Source organism: Lissotriton helveticus, chromosome 5_1, assembly GCF_964261635.1.
Source record: "Lissotriton helveticus chromosome 5_1, aLisHel1.1, whole genome shotgun sequence".
In the NCBI taxonomy this organism is placed as follows: Eukaryota; Metazoa; Chordata; class Amphibia; order Caudata; family Salamandridae; genus Lissotriton; species Lissotriton helveticus.
In genome coordinates, this window is record NC_136065.1 from 197,087,334 (window position 1) to 197,104,999 (window position 17,666).

Consider the following 17,666-nt stretch of genomic DNA (forward strand, 5'->3'; position numbering starts at 1 on the left):
GAAGTGTAGCGCTCATCGGAAGGTTACGGATGATGTTGGCCGTGGTAATGCATTTGCGGATGAAGTTGCGAAGGAAACAGCGAAGGATATGGTGAGCCATATGTATGTTGCAGGACCAGCGAGATGGGTTATGGCTGGTGGAATGTGTGAAGACACGATAGAGAGTGTGAAATCGATACAGGCTGAAGCTACTGAAAGTGAGTAGAGGGTATGGAGAGAAACTACGGGTAGGTTGGATTCGACTGGTTGTTGGGTTGAATTGTCAGAACACCAAAGATGGTTGTTACCCGATGCGTACGTGCTTGCAGTGGTTATGATGGCGCATGGAATGGCTCATATCAGTGCGAAAGGGATTTGTAAGTTGTTGGCTCCAGTATGGCAGAATGCTGGAATTCCCAAGTGTGCGGAGAATGTGGTTAAGAATTGCATGGTATGTCTGATGTATAATCCTGGCAAGGGAACCCCAACTCCAGCTGGTCATTTTGCGCCTCCGACGTATCCGTTTGAGGTTTTGCAATTAGAATGTATTCACATGGAGAGATGCAACAACCTGAAATACGTACTCGTGGTTGTTTGTGCCTTTTCGAGATGGGTAGAAGCATATCCCCTAAAAGATAATACTGCCTTGTCCACAGCTAAAGCCCTTGTTAAGGAGTTTTTCCCTTGGTACGGTTTGCCGAGAATGGTCTGGAGTGACAATGGGAGTGAATTTGTGGGTCAAGTGATGAAGAGAGTGTGTGATGGTCTAGGAATTCGACAAAAGTTTCACGCTGCAAATCACCCCCAATCAGCTGGTCTAGTGGAGTGCTATAATGGCACTCTTAAGGTAAAACTTGCCAAGATACAGGCGAGCTCTGGTCTTAAATGGCCTGATGCTTTGCCATTAGCACTTTTGTCAACTAGGATGACTGTACAATCTCGAGTGGGACTTAGTCCTTACGAGATCGCTTTTGGTCGCCCGGCAAACATATGGGGAGTGCCGAGGCCGACGAAATTCAGCGAGATTGAACACCCTGTATTGCTTGACTATCTGTATGATTTGACGGCTAAATTGCGTGTCTTACACCAACAGTTTCATGATACATTGCCTCAGGCTTCTGAAGATTCAGGACACGCCATCGATCCTGGCACCTGGGTCCTGGTGAAAAATTTCCAGCAGACAAAGAACGATCAGCCCCGTTGGACTGGTCCCTACTTGGTGCTATTGTCTACGCGATCTGCAGTGCGAGTGCAAGGAAAGAAAAACTGGATCCACGCGTACATTGTAAGAGGGCTCCTTTGCCTCTGCCGTACGACCGGTGGGTCCAGGAGGGTATTCCTGATTCAGAAACTGACACCGCGCCTCGTTTTCTGCCTTTTAGCGATGCGCGTTTAATTGGGACAAGTTCGGAGCGTGAAAGCGACGTTCTTCTGCAAGAAGCTGTGCCACCGTCAGTTCGACTGGACACTACTGAGCCTGAACTTTTGTTTCGTGATCAGACATTGCCTGATAAAGGCCGTTATAATTTGCGACCAAGAGTCATGGGACTAATAAAGTAAAAATTATTTTCTTTGCTAATTTTTTTTAATTCAGCTCTCCCATCTGAGAAACTGTTTTGACCGATTTTTGTTTTTCGAACCGCCATCCGGGTTCAGCTGTAAGGTCGCGGTGTAAAGACTTGGGAGTGCAAGCCGAAGACACAAGGTCAAGGTTCTGGTTGGTCCTAGGGCGTTCCCTGGACTGACAGATGCATTCCTTAGCACGGAAGAGCCAACCGCCGCGAACAGCACGGTTAGAGGATGGAGTTTTTCGAGATGGAGAGACCTGTTGAAGAAATTAGTTTTAAGAGCAAAATGTGTCAAATTATGAGTAGAAAGTGTTTCCTAATATTATGTCTTTTTATGTTACTTAGCTTGATGATGTTTTTGATGGGATATATTATATTCTCTTTTCAAGTGACGTTTGCACCCACTACACAACCCATACCTTCTTCTACTGTTTCTTCGCATTCTTTTCATCCTCTGCCTGAACATGAATCCATTAGAAGATTGGAATTTGTTAATAACTCCTTTGTTCAGCTTCTGCACCAACACCAGCTAGTAGTGAACACGACTAACTGTTGGGTGTGTGGTCTTATGCCTCATACTACTGATAAAGGTATTCCTTACCTAGTCCTGCCATTCAGCTATAATGGTTCTGTGTGGGCATACAGAATGATGTTCATCTATGCTCGTGAAGTCTACCCCCTACGTTCTGTGAAGGACAATCCAAAGAATAGTGCTCTAGTTAAGGGTATAGTCGACATGATTAGAGGAGTTAGTTCCTATGAGACGATCCCGAGATATGAGACACTAGCATATATTGGATGGAACGTGACTGGATATGGAGTTAGTCTGAGTGAGAACCAGCGAGCAAAAAGATCCTCTCCGATTTGGATCGTACCCCATCAGGGTCGTCTTTGTCTACAAGAATCCGAGAGCTCAGTTAGGGAAGAGTATCTGCACTGAGACGTATGTTTTTGCGTCCCAGACTTCCCCATCGTTTCTAGCAGCTAAGGGTACCTATTTTGTCAGTTACGATAGAGCGTACACATGGTTGCCCCCTGATTTCTTGGGCACATGTTTTGTCTTGTTCCTGTTGCCTCCTACTTATACAGCTGGGGCAGATTACCACAAGATGAGAGTTGTTAGAGGTGTCTTCAGTAAGGAAGATACTACAGGACAAGAATTAGGAGACTTCTTGAAGGGTTTTCTGCCATTTTGGGGACCTATGGTTAACAGCAGGAACATACGGCAATTGACGAGAGTGGTTGAGTCCACCGTAGTTGAAACTGCCGGTGCCCTTAGTAACTTGACTGCTGAGCTCCAGTCGGATCGTCTTATGACTCTCCAAAACAGAGTTGCGTTAGATGTCATACTTGCAGATAGAGGAGGGGTATGTAAACTGATTCAATCGAGCTGCTGCATTTTCATTCCAGACAATGCTCCGACAGTGTACCAAGCCATTTCCAAGCTGCACAAGATCTCCGACTCTATACATGTGGACGAAGGAGATTGGTCGTTAATGGGATGGTTTTTGGGATTGTTATCCACCTGGGGATGGAAGATTCTGATGATCATTGGGATAGTCTTAGCCATTCTTTTCCTGTTCTGTCTTTGTGTACAGTGTGCTCCGGCTATATGTGGCCTTTGTGCTACCTTGTGTGTAAGGAGACCTGTATCAAGAGACGTACTAAGTAATAGGATGATGCTACAGCAACATCTTGATGATCTGATGAACATAGACCTGGATTCAGACTGAAGTGAGTCTAGGTGATTGCCTATGTAAGGGCAAAAGGAGGGTCTGAGGTTCCGTGATTCTGAACCCGTTTCATAAAAGTCGTCGTATTGTGACGATTTTGGTAACAGCGGACCGCAAATGACGAGTGTGGTATGCACAAGTGATTTCGTTATGTTTGAGTGATGGATTCACTATGAAATAAGGGATTTTGTTCTGAACCCTCGGGTTCCATTTTGTGTATGGCAGCCATTTTGCGGTTGCCCTCACATAGGCAGATGACTACGGCCGAACGAGTCTTTATCACACGTACACTTTAGCTGACTTCTGAATGACCTGAGCGAACTGACCCTCTTGCCTGAAGCCATCCTTGTTAGGCCAGTTCCTTTCCCAGTAGCTGATCAAGATTGAGGATCAAAGCACAGGCCATCGTAAAACTTTATTGCACACAAATATGCCTTATCCTACTCTCACCTGTTTCTGCTCCTTTCTTTATGGTCTATTTACGATGGGGATGTGCCTTTTTTTATTATGGGTTCGTTCGACCTGTCTGAAGAAGAATGTTGGGTTTGACCGATGATTGATTATGGGCTGGGCAACTGAAAAGTGGGTTTTACCGTCATGCGATACCTCTTGTGTGGATACATGTGATTGGACAGTTCGTAAATGTAAGGTATTTGTCTGGAATGTGATTTTTGGCATAAAAAGGGATGACTTGCTTTGTAAAATTGAGTAGTCTCCTGAGAACTCATACCGTATTGACTTCTAGGACTTCTGTTGCTGGCTGCAGCCAATAAATTTGATCTTTGACGCCACCAAGAAGTTTCCGTGTCTTTGTGTTCTAAGACAGGTGATACCCGAAGACTTTGGGCGTGCCCCTGGCACCGCCGGGTCTTAAATAACCGGGTTCTTCACCAGAAGTGCAGAGAAACAGAGAGACGGGCGTTTTCAATAAAAGAGGTTATTTATTGAACAGTCTTCTTTCTCATGCAAGAGAAGTGAATTGCTACAATTGCAATACTTGTCGTAAAGTAAAGTGCGTACAGTAAAAAGAGTATTACGAAGTAATACTGTAAAAGCATAGTATGGTTTCTTAGCCATACGGTGTTTAAAATGGTAAAAATACATACAATGATAAAATCATGTCTAACAGTACTCAACTGGTGCTTCTAAGATACGCCTACCCCAGTGTACCTAACCTAAGCATAGTACATGGGAAGGAGTAAGTGAGATGTAGTTTGATTTAAGATTGTTTTCTGCCAAGAATCTGAATAAAGAAATCTCTAAGGGTCTAATCAGCTCCGTAACTTGGTTATAGAATGAAGGAGGTCTTGTATCTTTCTCTCAGGACTCGATCTCTCAGCAACCCGCAAGGGTGACAGGGAAACACTGGAGCTGAATTTCTCGGCAGGAGAAAAGACAGCGTCTCTTTCAGTGCGTCAGCGGGAGGATCGGCTTCCTTCGGCACTTGCTACAGCAGGGCGTCGGGCAAGTAGATAGTCTATCGGCTCCAAACCACCGTGTGTTTGCTAGGGCAGATGCTGATATATTTATACCTGGAAGGTGCCGAGTTTGATGTACGGGTGGACATAAGACGTCACTAAGAACTCGCAGTTCTTTCAGTACTCTGGGAGTTGTAGGACAAATCAATACAGAAGCAGGGGGTATTCCCGGGCTGCTGGAGGCTTGGTTTGTTTAAGAACACGTTGTGCTTTCTAGGAGTCTATGGGAGTAGCCTTGCCGTATTTGGACTGCATTGGCTATGTCTTAATATGGGTATGATTCCTATGCCTATATAAGGATATGATTTGATATAACCACATAAGGGCATGAATCAGTAATATTTAATTAGAGTCCTAGATTAGTCTACAACACCCACTCCACGTATAATGTCCATCATTACTAAATACTAAGCAATTTTAAACATATCTATGCATGTGTTTTCCATCCCACCCCAAAATACAAAAAATGCATTTGAAATGGTATATAAATGAAAAATGAGCATTATACTGTACGTTTTCAAGCAGTGGTATCATTCAGATAATGCATAAATTGTACATTGAAATGTTGACTGAATGAATCACGAAATTTACATTTTTGAAATGGCTCTTAATACAGAAGAGAGGGTCGAGACCATTTCATCACATATTTATACAAGAATGTACATGTGCTAGAGGCTTAGTCAAAATATTGTCTCTAGAGTTTATAAAAATAGAAATCTTGTTCTTTAAGAATAGTTCTACTTTAAGCAGAGTATCATGTGCCAAAAAGGTAAATATTTTGGCAACTGGGAAAAAATAATTTCGTTTTCAGGGAAAAATTAGTTCCAATAGTTTTTCAGAAGTTCTGTTTATCAAAACTGGAGGCCGAATTCAGAGTTCAGGGAACGCTGTGTGCTCGTGTTTTCAAAAGTTATTGTCGTTGTTAGGAGAGAACATTAACTCAGATAGGCTGGCAAAGAATTCGTCTACAACAGTAGGTGAAAGTTGGACCATGTCTGAAAAAGTAGAAATAGTGCATATGTGAGATGCATTGCCGTCATCGGTGTCTAGATCAGCAATGGTCAAGGAAGTTTGTACCTGTGTGCCGCTTTCATCTCGTACCTCACCGCCACCTAATTGTAATGGTGAGGTCTCAACGAATGCCATCATCAGAATAGGTAGCCGCTGGGGACAACACGTTGCATGAGCCATTACCGAACCAAGCAAAGTATCGATATCCATAGGTACTGCGATGGGAGTGTGAGACAGATGTCTAACATGCATTCTTCTCCACAGAGCAGGCATCGTAGAACAGGTAGGATGCAATCTTGCCAGATTGGTCTGAATGAAAGAAACCAGGTAGTATTCAGATCTCTTAGCCGAGCCAAGCCGAGGACTTTAGTAATCCGATCTCGGTATCGCATTGCTAGGAGCGTTTCCTCCATTGTAGCCTGAGTTTTGTCTGTGACTGGACTTGCCATATTGGAGCAGAAGGAACAAAAATAAGATTCCTGCTACGAGTCCCAAGATGAGAGGCAGGCCGCCGAACACAGAGTGCACGAAATTCGGGAAGATGCTCAGGACTGCTTCAAAGGGTGCTAACAGTCCCGAAAAAATTGTCTTAAATACATGTGTGATGCCACTGGTATCAGATATGTTTAAGATTTGACTTAACATTTCTACGAAATGCATGGGGCAATTTGATGATAATAATGCATGTATCTCTGCTGCTGTCCTTGCGACTTGCAGATCATACGTTCCTCTAGACGAGGTTAAAGGCACAGTTGCTTGTAAAAGAATAGACTTCATTCTGCTTAAAGTATCAATTCGAATAGAAGAGATATTCAGAGAAGGCCATATTGTTGCCTCCTTGTCTGGTTTGCTGTTTGGATACAATACTTGAATACAGCAAGTGACCCTGGATGTAACACTGACGTGATAGGCCGTTCCTGGCACCATGCCACAACAGCTGCGGTCACTTAACATAACGTGACTGCCGTTGGAAAGTTGTCTGAAAAAAGGCTCTATTTGTGTAGCAGGGGTGCCGTGCAGATGACATGAAAGGTTATTTGATGAACCTTCGCAGGCTCCATGCAAGTTAATTCCTTGACACAGAAGTGTACCGCTCAGTGAATTTTTACAGTTGTTACCACTAAGAAATACCTCTTTTTTCCCCCCACTCCAACATCTACGTGTGTAAGGTAAATTCTAGGTTGACTTGATGTACCCTTTACCCAACCTTTCATACAGGCCAGCTGGTATGTGCTTTTGGCAATATTGAAACTGAAAAGTCGTAATCGGAATTGTAATGGTGCCATGTTTTATCCATTCAATGACAGGTCGATCAGAGATTGTTGTTGGTAATCTCTCAATTTTTTCAATGCTCAGCACTGTATAGTCTGCCCCTCTGTGTGCCAAAGAGATTTGTTTATCTGTAAGGTTAAACACAGAAAACAATGACGTTGTGTTGATTAGACGCCATGGCACGTAGCCTGAACGGAGATTTTGTAACGTCCAGCCTAACTGTACAATAGAACGTAATTGGGATTGGCCATGTTGTAACATTAGCATATCCTGTTCTATTTTATCAATAGCAGATGATACAATGCTGTCCAGTGAATATATTCTGGAGGACAGAGTCGTTAACCCATTGTCCACTGCAGACAGTGTTTTTTCTAAATTAATACGATCAATTTCTCATATTTTTTCAGCAGTTTCAATTTGCGTTACTTTCCAAGCTTCGTTGTAAGCAATGTATATACCGGCATATATGAAACGTTTTTGACGCTGTTTGCGAGGTCCTAATAAGAAATCTCGCAAGTCAGCACCTTCTTTAAGTAAAGTCAAGTGTTGCTTAATTTTAGGTAGTGTGGATTTCTGTAGCCATTCGAGGCATAGTTTTCCTACACTGTATGTTGGTATTATCCCTGGATGTTGTCTCTGGTAATATCTTGGGTCTGGCCTGTTCTGTTTGAACCCTTGTGTTTTGTTCAGGAATCTATCTTGACAGTTATTAGTGTCTGTGGGCCAGATCAACCATTTTCTCCAATTAGAATTAGTTCTGTTTTGGTGTAAAATATGGGATACGTCTTTCTCCATATCTGTAGTGTTATTACTATCAGGTATGGTCTTTGGTGTAGACGGTTTGTTTAAGCCCTTTATCTTGGCTAGGCCAAGACAGGTTGTTTGTTGAATGGTGTCATTCAGGAATATTATCTGTTCTGGGATCATGCAGGCTCTGAATAATGATTCTAAACCTTGTACCTGCCAGTCTTTTGTACCCCAGATGGTTTTTGTCTCAATGTTGTTTTTCCAAAATTCAAAACCAAATGTAGATAATTTTTCATAAAATTTTGCAGAATAAATTAGTTTAGTATTTGTCAACATGTTTTTCATTCCTGTCTTATTTACAATCTTAAAATAAAACATTTCTGGATCAGTGTTATTAAATCCTGAGAAGTATGGGAATTTCTCATAAAATGTTTTCGAGCTGCCTTTTGTTGGTGTGGGACAATGTTCCCATTGATTATAATTAAAATCATTTCTAGGATTAGCAGATTTATGCAAATAGTGGTGACCATAATGATTATAGCAATACATTTCTTCATAATCTGAGGAACCTAAATAATTATGTTCTGTAAATTTTGCTGACATTTCTAAATCTGACATCATATTATTAATATTTTCAAAGTCCCAATCATCAGAGAAAGTGCTAGGTGATACAAAGTCACTTAAAGAAACCTTGAACTGATGTAGATATTTCAAGAGTTCAACCGGGCCATAGATGTCGTAATCAGTAGTATCCCATGCTACACCACCAGGTATAGGAATGGCTGTGATGTTCACTGATGATTGTTCTCTTTTTTTAATGTGAGAAGATCTGTGAGGCTTTAGAACCAAGTTGATGTTCTGACTTGCTGTGTCCATTGTACTGTATTTTCAATCAATAAATCTTCCCAAGCTTAAAACCAAAATGAGCCAGAGTAGGGGGAAAAGTACACCTAACACAATCCACAATTCAATCCATGGTGAAATCAGATATGTTTCTCCAAGTTGATGAAAGAGTTCAGTTATTTTGTATTTGAGAGTTTTATTTGCTGGCTTTTCTTCATGTTCACTTGGATCTCCACGAAAATTCATCGAAATTAATGAAGTAGCCAGATGCAGTTCTGTCAATTGTTGGAATTTCTTCAGGATTCTTAGTAATCGTTGTAGTAGCTTCATCTTTTGGCATATTAGCATAGTCAGAGGCTACATCATTGTAGACAGGTGTTTCATGATGAATTGTTCCAATTTGGGTTTCAAGAGGCACAAGTTCCATTGCTTTGTTGCATAGTCCTTCTTTATTTACTGCAGGTTTATCAAATGTGATTAGTCTTTAAGTTTGAACCTCTTGAATTGTAGCAAGGTTTGGTCTTCTGCTACATCTTGGGAGTCCACTGGGCCTACTACTTATTATTGGCCACATGATTGTGGTTTTACCAGGTCGATTGATACAACTCTGTTCTCCTTTTTACCAGCAAGAGGCAGTAGTACTACTGATCTTGTTCCGTTGATTGCCAAGACAGGTACTGCTTTCCTGTAAGAAGGCCCAAATTCCTTTTTCACCGCGATCTTTTCTCTGACCAGATCCCCAATCTTTGGAATCCAGACAGGTCTTGCTGGGACAGGTGGTTTTTCTTCAGTGGCCGTTGGCTTTAGCTTTATGTTACTTAGACTTCTTCTTGTTTCATTTAAGTCCTGTAAAACAGCCAAACGATCTTTGATATCAAAGGTTTTTTGTTCCACCACTGAATTCTGACTATCGAGATCTTCGATTATCATTCTTGTACCAAACAAAAGTTCATACGGAGTGATTCCACCCAGAGAATGTCTTGGCAGATTATTAAGACTACGTTGGACACTTATCAGATATTTGACCCACCCATCACCCGAACCTAATACCCTCGCTGTTGTAGATTGCATTATGTCCCGTTTTTTTCTCTCCACTACCGCATTTCCCTCAGGATGGAATGGACTAGAGTACTGCAATGCAATGCCCAAGCTGGCCATGGCCTCCTTGTAAGCTCGAGAGCTAAATGCAGGACCCTGGTCAGAATGTAACATGCCAATTGCGTATGTGCCGATAAAGACTCGCAAATCTTTTATAACAGTTCTGGTGTCAGCCGAGCGCTGGGGCCACATCCAAATGAATCTTGTCTTAATATTTATGGGATTGCTTCTTTCCTTTCGGACGTCTGCATGTAAATAGCCTAATGCTGTCTAATAGAGGTGTCTGGGCTGGTATCTGGTCCGGTTCACAACCGCGATCTGTGTTGCAGTCCTGACAATTTAATGCAAAGTTATAAACATGCACGCTCATCCCCGGCCACCAGTATTTTGCTTGCAATTCTATTAGAGATTTCAAGATCTCTTGGTGCCTTAGACCCATTCCCATGTGTGCTTCTTGAATCAAGTAAGCCCTCCGGTTCGTGTTTGGAATTACTCTGTCCCCAACTCCAGGGATTCGAGCAAAAGGAACGGAGTTTGCATCAATTATGTATGTATTGTTGAGTGGATAGTTGAGAGGTAATGCCGCATAATTGCCTTTTAATGAGGTTTTTACTGCCAGCATGGTTTTTCCATCTATATGTTTTTTAGAACGCTTTTTTGTAGCTACGGAAGCCGGTTGACCAGCTGCCGGTGTGGCTCTGTTAGCCAATGAATTCCCTGCAACGTGAACGCCATCACGTTGATGACTCAGTGTATGGATCACGTGAGTCTTTTGTAGTTCCTTCTGTAAAAGAACTACTGGTTCCCAAAGCATTTTATGTTTGATTGTGCCACCTTTTGCATCTTTGAAACCATTTTGAACCCAGTTCTGCAAGTATTCATTGTAAGACTGGACGCAATAATACGAATCGCACACTATTAGTGTGGGGAATTCGCGATCGGCATTCTCGAGCGCCATTTTTAAAGCTCGTAGTTCAGCTCGCTGAGCTGTACAGTTTCTGAGTGATTCAGTTTTAATGACCATTGGTCTGAATTTACCTATGCGCCAGCGACCTTTAACAATCTCGCATGCTGCATTGTAAATTTGTTTATCCACAACGTAGTGTTGTGCAGATCTGTCTGTGTAGATTACACAGGTGTACTGTTCGAGAGGCAGAATTTCGATCGACAGAGGACATTCGTGTTCGTATTCTAGATGTTCTAGTATTTTAATTTTGGGATCAAATGCGTGTATCACTTCTGTTACAGCAAGAGAATTAACCCATTGTATCCATTTTTGATCTAATGCCATAGCATTTGGAATGCTCGGTCTTGTTACTGCCTCAAGGGCTGATACTGCTGTTAAAACAGATATGCTCTTCCCTTGGGCTAGGGTTATTTCTTTTGCTACAGCAGTTTGGACCGCAGTCAGAATTTTCTCAGTAGAACTGAATTTCATTTCAGCTTGTGTGTACAAGTGTGATTTATAAGCTATTGGTACCGTTTCTCCCTCATTAGAGGTCAGGTATGAAAATCCGCATCTTCCTGGGATGACTCGGATTACAAGGTTGTGTTCGTTTGCGCGTGTTTGCAGTTTTGTTTTAGGTAACATGTCTGTTGGTATTGATCGTAAAATTTTTGTGTGATTCTGTGTCCAATTAATTGGTTTGAAATCAGGTTTTATTAATTCGTAGTGGGGTTTAACCCTCTCTGCGTAGTTTAGAATGTAAGTTCTTCAGAAATTCAGGAAACCTAGAATTGATTGTAATTTTTTCAGCGTTTTTGGAGCTTGGAGTACTGCACACTTCTCTAAGAAGTTGTCTGCTAGGCTTTTGCCTTCACTTGATAGCTCATATCCTAAAAATAGGACAATGAGGTGGGCAATTCGTGATTTTTTAAAGTTGAATTTGTACCCTTCAGATGCGAACCCAAGTATAATGGTGTTCACTCTTTTTAAGTGTGTCTCCAGGTCATCGTCTGTAAGATAGATGTCATCGACATAAGATAATGCCTCATCATCATACATTTGTAGTATTTCTGTTACCCTGGATGAAAATAATCCTGGGCTGTTCTTGAATCCCTGGGGGAGACGACAGAATTGCCTTTGGGCCCCCATACTGGAGAAAGCGGTCAAATACCTGCTTTCTGGTGCAATCTTTTGACAGAAGAAACCATTGGAAATATCTAATGTCGTTTTATATTTTTTGCGCATGATGTTATTCATTAGTGCTGCACTGTGTGAGTTTTGTACTGCAAATGTTTTGCAACAAGAGTTTAGGTGTCTGTAATCCAAAACTAGACAATATGAATCGTCTGGTTTGGAGACAGGAAACAAAGGGTTGTTCATTTGTGTGGTGCATGTTTCAATCACCCCCTGGTATTCAAGTTGATCTAAGATCTCCCTGACTTGTTTTTTAGCTTCTTGATTAACAGGATACTACCTCTGTGCAGTAGGTTTATTTTTTAACTGAATTTTATGTTGAGGAGAATCCTCATCCCATCCTACATGATTTTTATATAATGCAGGGGCTTTGGCCACTGCCCATTTTCTAGCATATGTGTATTTTTTATGAATTGGAATGTGTTTTGAGAAGGCAGACATAATCATTTCTTCGCCATGTGGGCACTCCCTGACAAACTCTGGTGGCAAGTCTTTCTCTGCTAGAAGGATATCATAGCCTTTAGATAGATTCTCCCAAAGGAGACCTCTTATTTTCCTAGTTTTGTCCCCTTCTGTACGTAATGTTATTTCATATAATTTATGGGGTACACTAACTCTGGTGTCTGCAGTTTCCACCTGAATGTATTCATTCGTGTCCACTGTCTCCAGAAGATTCATCAAGATCTTGTGAGCTATGGTCACTTCTGCTGCGCTGTCTAGCATTGTCTGGGCCCATTCTCCGTTCTTGAGTTGTGTCCTCAGAATCCTCGGCATGTTTTATTTTAATGCTAGCTACTTTCTTTTTGGGAAATTGTAATTTTTTACTTTGATGAGCAGGTTCCTTGTCTTTGGACTTGACGCGCTCTTCTATGTCTTCTGACCATCCTCTTCTTTCCGATTTCTGTGGGGAAGTCTGAAAAGATCGAGAGGGACGTGTATCATTATCTTGATATCTGTCAGGTTTTCTTAAATTGTCCCTATTTCTAAGGTTGTATCTTTTTTCAGAGGGCTCCCGTTGTGGAGACCTTCCTCTGGACTGAAACTGTTTTTCTCTTGGAGAGGTTTGTTTATTACCCTCCCACTTCTTTTTTGGTGTAATGAGATTATTCTTAATAAAGATTTTTTCAGGATTTTCAGTTAGTTGTGGTTTTAGTGGTTTCCCACCCAAACTATCTCTACCTAATTCTTCATAGCATTTTTCAATTATTCTGGCAAGTTCAAAAGGTTGCTCTGTTACTTCTGTTTCTTTTAACTTTTGGCAGATCAACACAGATGCTGCTTCTCCTTTTATGTTGGCTAATAATATAGCCGAGACTTGCTTAAAGTCTTTCAGTAATTTCATACCTAGATTTAAAGCAGGCTCCGGACCGTATTCATTTTGAATCTGTCTTAATACGTCTGGTATCACCGCCATAGACGGAACACCATGTGTTTTTGTGTATATTGAAGCAAAGACTGTTCCCCAAGTGTCACAGTCCTCCACATGTGGTGCGATCCCCATTGGTAGACAGATTGTCAGAATTCTGTGTTTCTCATGAGGTGTAGTATCAGGAAATACTGCCTCTATTTGAGTAATTTTTTGAGCTAACCAGAACGGAATTTGTTCCCATTTTGCTGGTAGTTTGCCAATGACTGATTGTATAGTCTGTGGTGTTATTTTATTTGTGTTCCCCTGGTGAGGGGTGGGCTGTGGAATTTGTATTGCTGGTTGGACTGTTAAAGTCCACATGACATATTGGACCAATTGTCTATGTATTTTGATTAATTGTTTTAGCTGAACTAAAAGTTCTCTGTCTGACATTTCTTCAATGTTAGGATGTGGTGTATAGCTGGCTAGAACCGGCCATGTGGCTCCTGGTCTACCTAGTGGACCGAGCCTGGTGATGTGAGTTTGATGTTTTAGGGTGCCATTAAACCAGAGCTGATGCTCTTGGTAAGTTTGTGGAATTTCAATGTCCTCGAAAGGAACGTATTCCTCTGGAGATTCCTCTGCTTTGTAGTAGTGGAAAACGCGTGTCACAGCATTTGCTGCTGGAAAATGCATCCATGAATAGAATACCTCTGTCTGCCGATTTTCATGTGCCTCTACCACAAATATAACTGTACCACCTCTTGATGATACTCCATTATTTATAAGTTTGTAAGTTACACTCTTCCTTACATTGAGTGGGATGAGTATAGCATCCAGATTATTTTGTTGAAGACTAGTGTCCTCAGCTAATAGTTGAGTTGCTAACGCTTCTCTTTCTCTTTCGTCTTCACTTCCCGTCATTTTTGTTGACAGAAGGTTTGCAGAGCAAGTTTCAAGGAAACAAAGATTAGGTGCACAATATTTTGGAACACTGTATCCTTCAACGTTGACTAAACCAAAAACTAACTCATAGGATTCTCGTCCTACTTAGTTTGGAGCGGATATTAACCTTTCACCCACTCCAGACGTCTATTGGAGTTTTTATGGGAGAAAGGGGTCTGTGTGAAAAGCATGACTGAGTTACTCTAGTATCTAGCGTTGAATTATCGCCTTACCAAACGTTGGGCGCCATGTAGTGTAGTTCCTCTATTCCCAATAGGCTCTGCGCATTGGAATAACATAAACGATAGTTTAGACGTAGGACCTAGGTCGACTAAGTCTCTACTGAATATGTTAGACTTAATTATGAATGCCAGCTAGCTCAGAGGTCACTAGAAACTTTCTCTAGTACACAAGAAGGGATTAGTTTCTGACAACTGCATAAACATGACAACTTTGCTCCCTCCAGAATAAGGAGTATACCTCCAGAGTCGCGGAAACAATAGATAGCTATTTTACTCAGTCAATCGTGCATGCTTAGTTTCACCAGAAGTGCAGAGAAACAGAGAGACGGGCGTTTTCAATAAAAGAGGTTATTTATTGAACAGTCTTCTTTCTCATGCAAAAGAAGTGAATTGCTACAATTGCAATACTTGTCGTAAAGTAAAGTGCGTACAGTAAAAAGACTATTACGAAGTAATACTGTAAAATCATAGTATGGTTTCTAAGCCATACGGTGTTTAAAATGGTTAAAATACATACAATGATAAAATCATGTCTAACAGTACTCAACTGGTGCTTCTAAGATACGCCTACCCCGGTGTACCTAACCTAAGCCTAGTACATGGAAAGGAGTAAGTGAGATGTAGTTTGAGTTAAGATTGTTTTCTGCCAAGAATCTGAATCAAGAATTCTCTAAGGGTCTAATCAGCTCCGTACCTTGGTTATAGAATGAAGGAGGTCTTGTATCTCTCTCTCAGGACTCGATCTCCCAGCAACCCGCAAGGATGACAGGGAAACACTGGAGCTGGATTTCTTGGCAGGAGAAAAGACAGCGTCTCTCTCAGTGCGTCAGCGGGAGGGTTGGATTCCTTCAGCACTTGCTACAGCAGGGCGTCGGGCAAGTAGATAGTCGATCTGCTCCAAACCACTGTGTGTTTGCTAGGGCAGATGCTGGTATATTTATACATGGAAGGTGCCGAGTTTGATGTACGGTTGGACATAAGACGTCACTAAGAACTCGCAGTTCTTTCAGGACTCCGGGAGTTCTAGGACAAATCAATACAGAAGCAGGGGGAATTCCCGGGCTGCTGGAGGCTTGGTTTGTTTAAGAACACGTTGTGCTTTCTAGGAGTCTATGGGAGTAGCCTTGCCGTATTTGGACTGCATTGGCTATGTCTTAATATGGGTATGATTCTTATGCCTATATAAGGATATGATTTGATATAACCACATAAGGGCATGAATCGGTAATATTTAATTAGAGTCCTAGATTCGTCTACAACACTTCCTTGGGCCCAAAATTTTTGTAAAATATATTCTGCCCCCTCTGGGGGCAGATCGTTTTTTTTATTTGGCCTTTCTGCCCCCAGGGAGGGCAGAAAACCCCACTAGACATCAGGAAATTCATTTCTTTTTTAAATGGAAGTGACCCCTTGGGCAAGGGTCGCTTCCAGGGGGACCAATTTAAAAAGAAAATTATATTCTGCCCCCCTCCTGGGGACAGATAGTGACCAGTCGCTTCCAGGGGCCATTTTTTTTAGTATATTCTGCTCCCCGGGGGGCAGATCGGTTTCTTTATTTGGCCTTTCTGCCCCCAGGGGAGGGCAGAAAACCCTACCAGACACCAGGGAGTGTTTTGAAATGGAATGCGACCCCTTGGGCAAGGGTCACTTCTGTATTGGCCTAATTAATTTGTTAGACTTTTCTGCCCCCCCCTCCCCCCCCCCTTGGGGACAGATTACCTATATATGTTTGGCATTTTTGGCCCGGGGGGGGGGGGCAGAAAAGCCCACTAGTGCCAGGGATGTAAAATTAAATAAATTGGTTGCTTCCAGGGGACATATATTTGTTTGTGTATTCAGCCCGTTTATTTGGCCTTTCTGCCCCCGTTTGTGTAGTGTCATAGCCTGTGACATAGCCTGTTATAATGTGTATTGTTTTTATTTCTTGTGAATTGTAATGTTTTATTTTCCCCTTTTTTGTTCTAGTTCAAGGCTTTTGCTCTTTAGACTGTTGCAGGTTGCGGTTTCGTTACTGGTGGTTCTGCTGTTTGTGTAGTTGCATGTGCTTGGTAAGAGACCTTTTTTGTACAATTTCAATGTAAATGTGTTTTTTGCAAAGTGTGTAATAATACCAGTATGTTTGGTTTCTGTTTTTTGAGTGTCTAAAAGATATTTTTCATTTGTGCTTGATGTGTATTTTGTTTTCTGTAGATTCATTTTTTCTCTCTTCTTTCTCGTGGGATATCGTTGACTATTTTCTGTGTCTATGCAGAGTAGGTGCTGGTGAGTGTAGCTGTCCCTTATAAGTGAACTGTATCGTTTTTCAGTATATAGATCTTTGTGATAAAGGCACATATTTTTTTACTTACTTTGCACAGTGTTGGTTGTTGACTTGTTTGTGCAGTCTCCTTTCTTAGTAGGGATAATGGCTAGCCACCATATTACAGCTCTGCAAGTTGTTGGAATGCTTTTTGATTCTTCCTCTGACCATGGTCCAGAGACTGACTTTGATTCTGAGGCAGAGGTGGGAGGGGAAGATTCAGGTAGTGAGTTTTGTCTCCATATGGCATCATCTGATGATGAAGATACTCTAAGTGCAGATGAAGCTACTCTTGGTGTGGATGAAGTGCCTGTGTTAGAGGAGGACATTGATGTGCCGATAGTGCGGCAAGAGGCATCTGGGCTGCAGCCTGGGGCTGCAAGACTTCCCATTGAAAGTGCTGACCAATGGGCTGCCCCAGGCATGGTGCAGCCGGCATTGCCAGACTTTACTGGTGTTCCAGGGTGTAGGGTGAACACTGAAAACTTTTTGCCGATTGATTTTTTTCAGTTGTTTATGGATGATGTGTTTTTGGCAGAGATTGTTGAGGAGACTAATTTGTATGCCAAACAGTTTTTGAGGGAGAACAGTGCCAGCCTGAAGCCTAACTCTAGAGCTACCCGGTGGACTCCCACAAGTATGGAAGAGATGAAGAAGTTCTTGGGTTTAACTTTTTGATGGGCTTGCTAAGGAAGCCATCAATGGCTTCATATTGGTCTACTAGTTCCTTGATGGCAACTGCTATATTTCCGGCAGTCATGAGTCGTGATAGGTATTTGCTTCTGCTTCGGATGATGCATTTTTTCGATAATGGTTTAGCTTTGCCACGAGATCACCCTGATTGTACCGTATTTTCAAGATTCGGCCTGTCATTGATCACTTTGTTGATCGATTTTCTGAGATCTATGTTACAGGGAAAGAAATTGCAGTGAATGAGTCTTTGGTGTTGTTCAAGGGCCGCTT

The 17,666-nt window shown here is 41.9% G+C and overlaps 1 protein-coding gene across 17 annotated transcripts in view; it reads left to right on the top strand.

Annotated features, from left to right (window-relative positions):
• Window positions 1–17,666, top strand: part of LOC144754318 (uncharacterized) — a 771,250-nt gene that overhangs the window by 296,083 nt on the left and 457,501 nt on the right. The gene's annotated exons all lie outside the window — the stretch shown is intronic.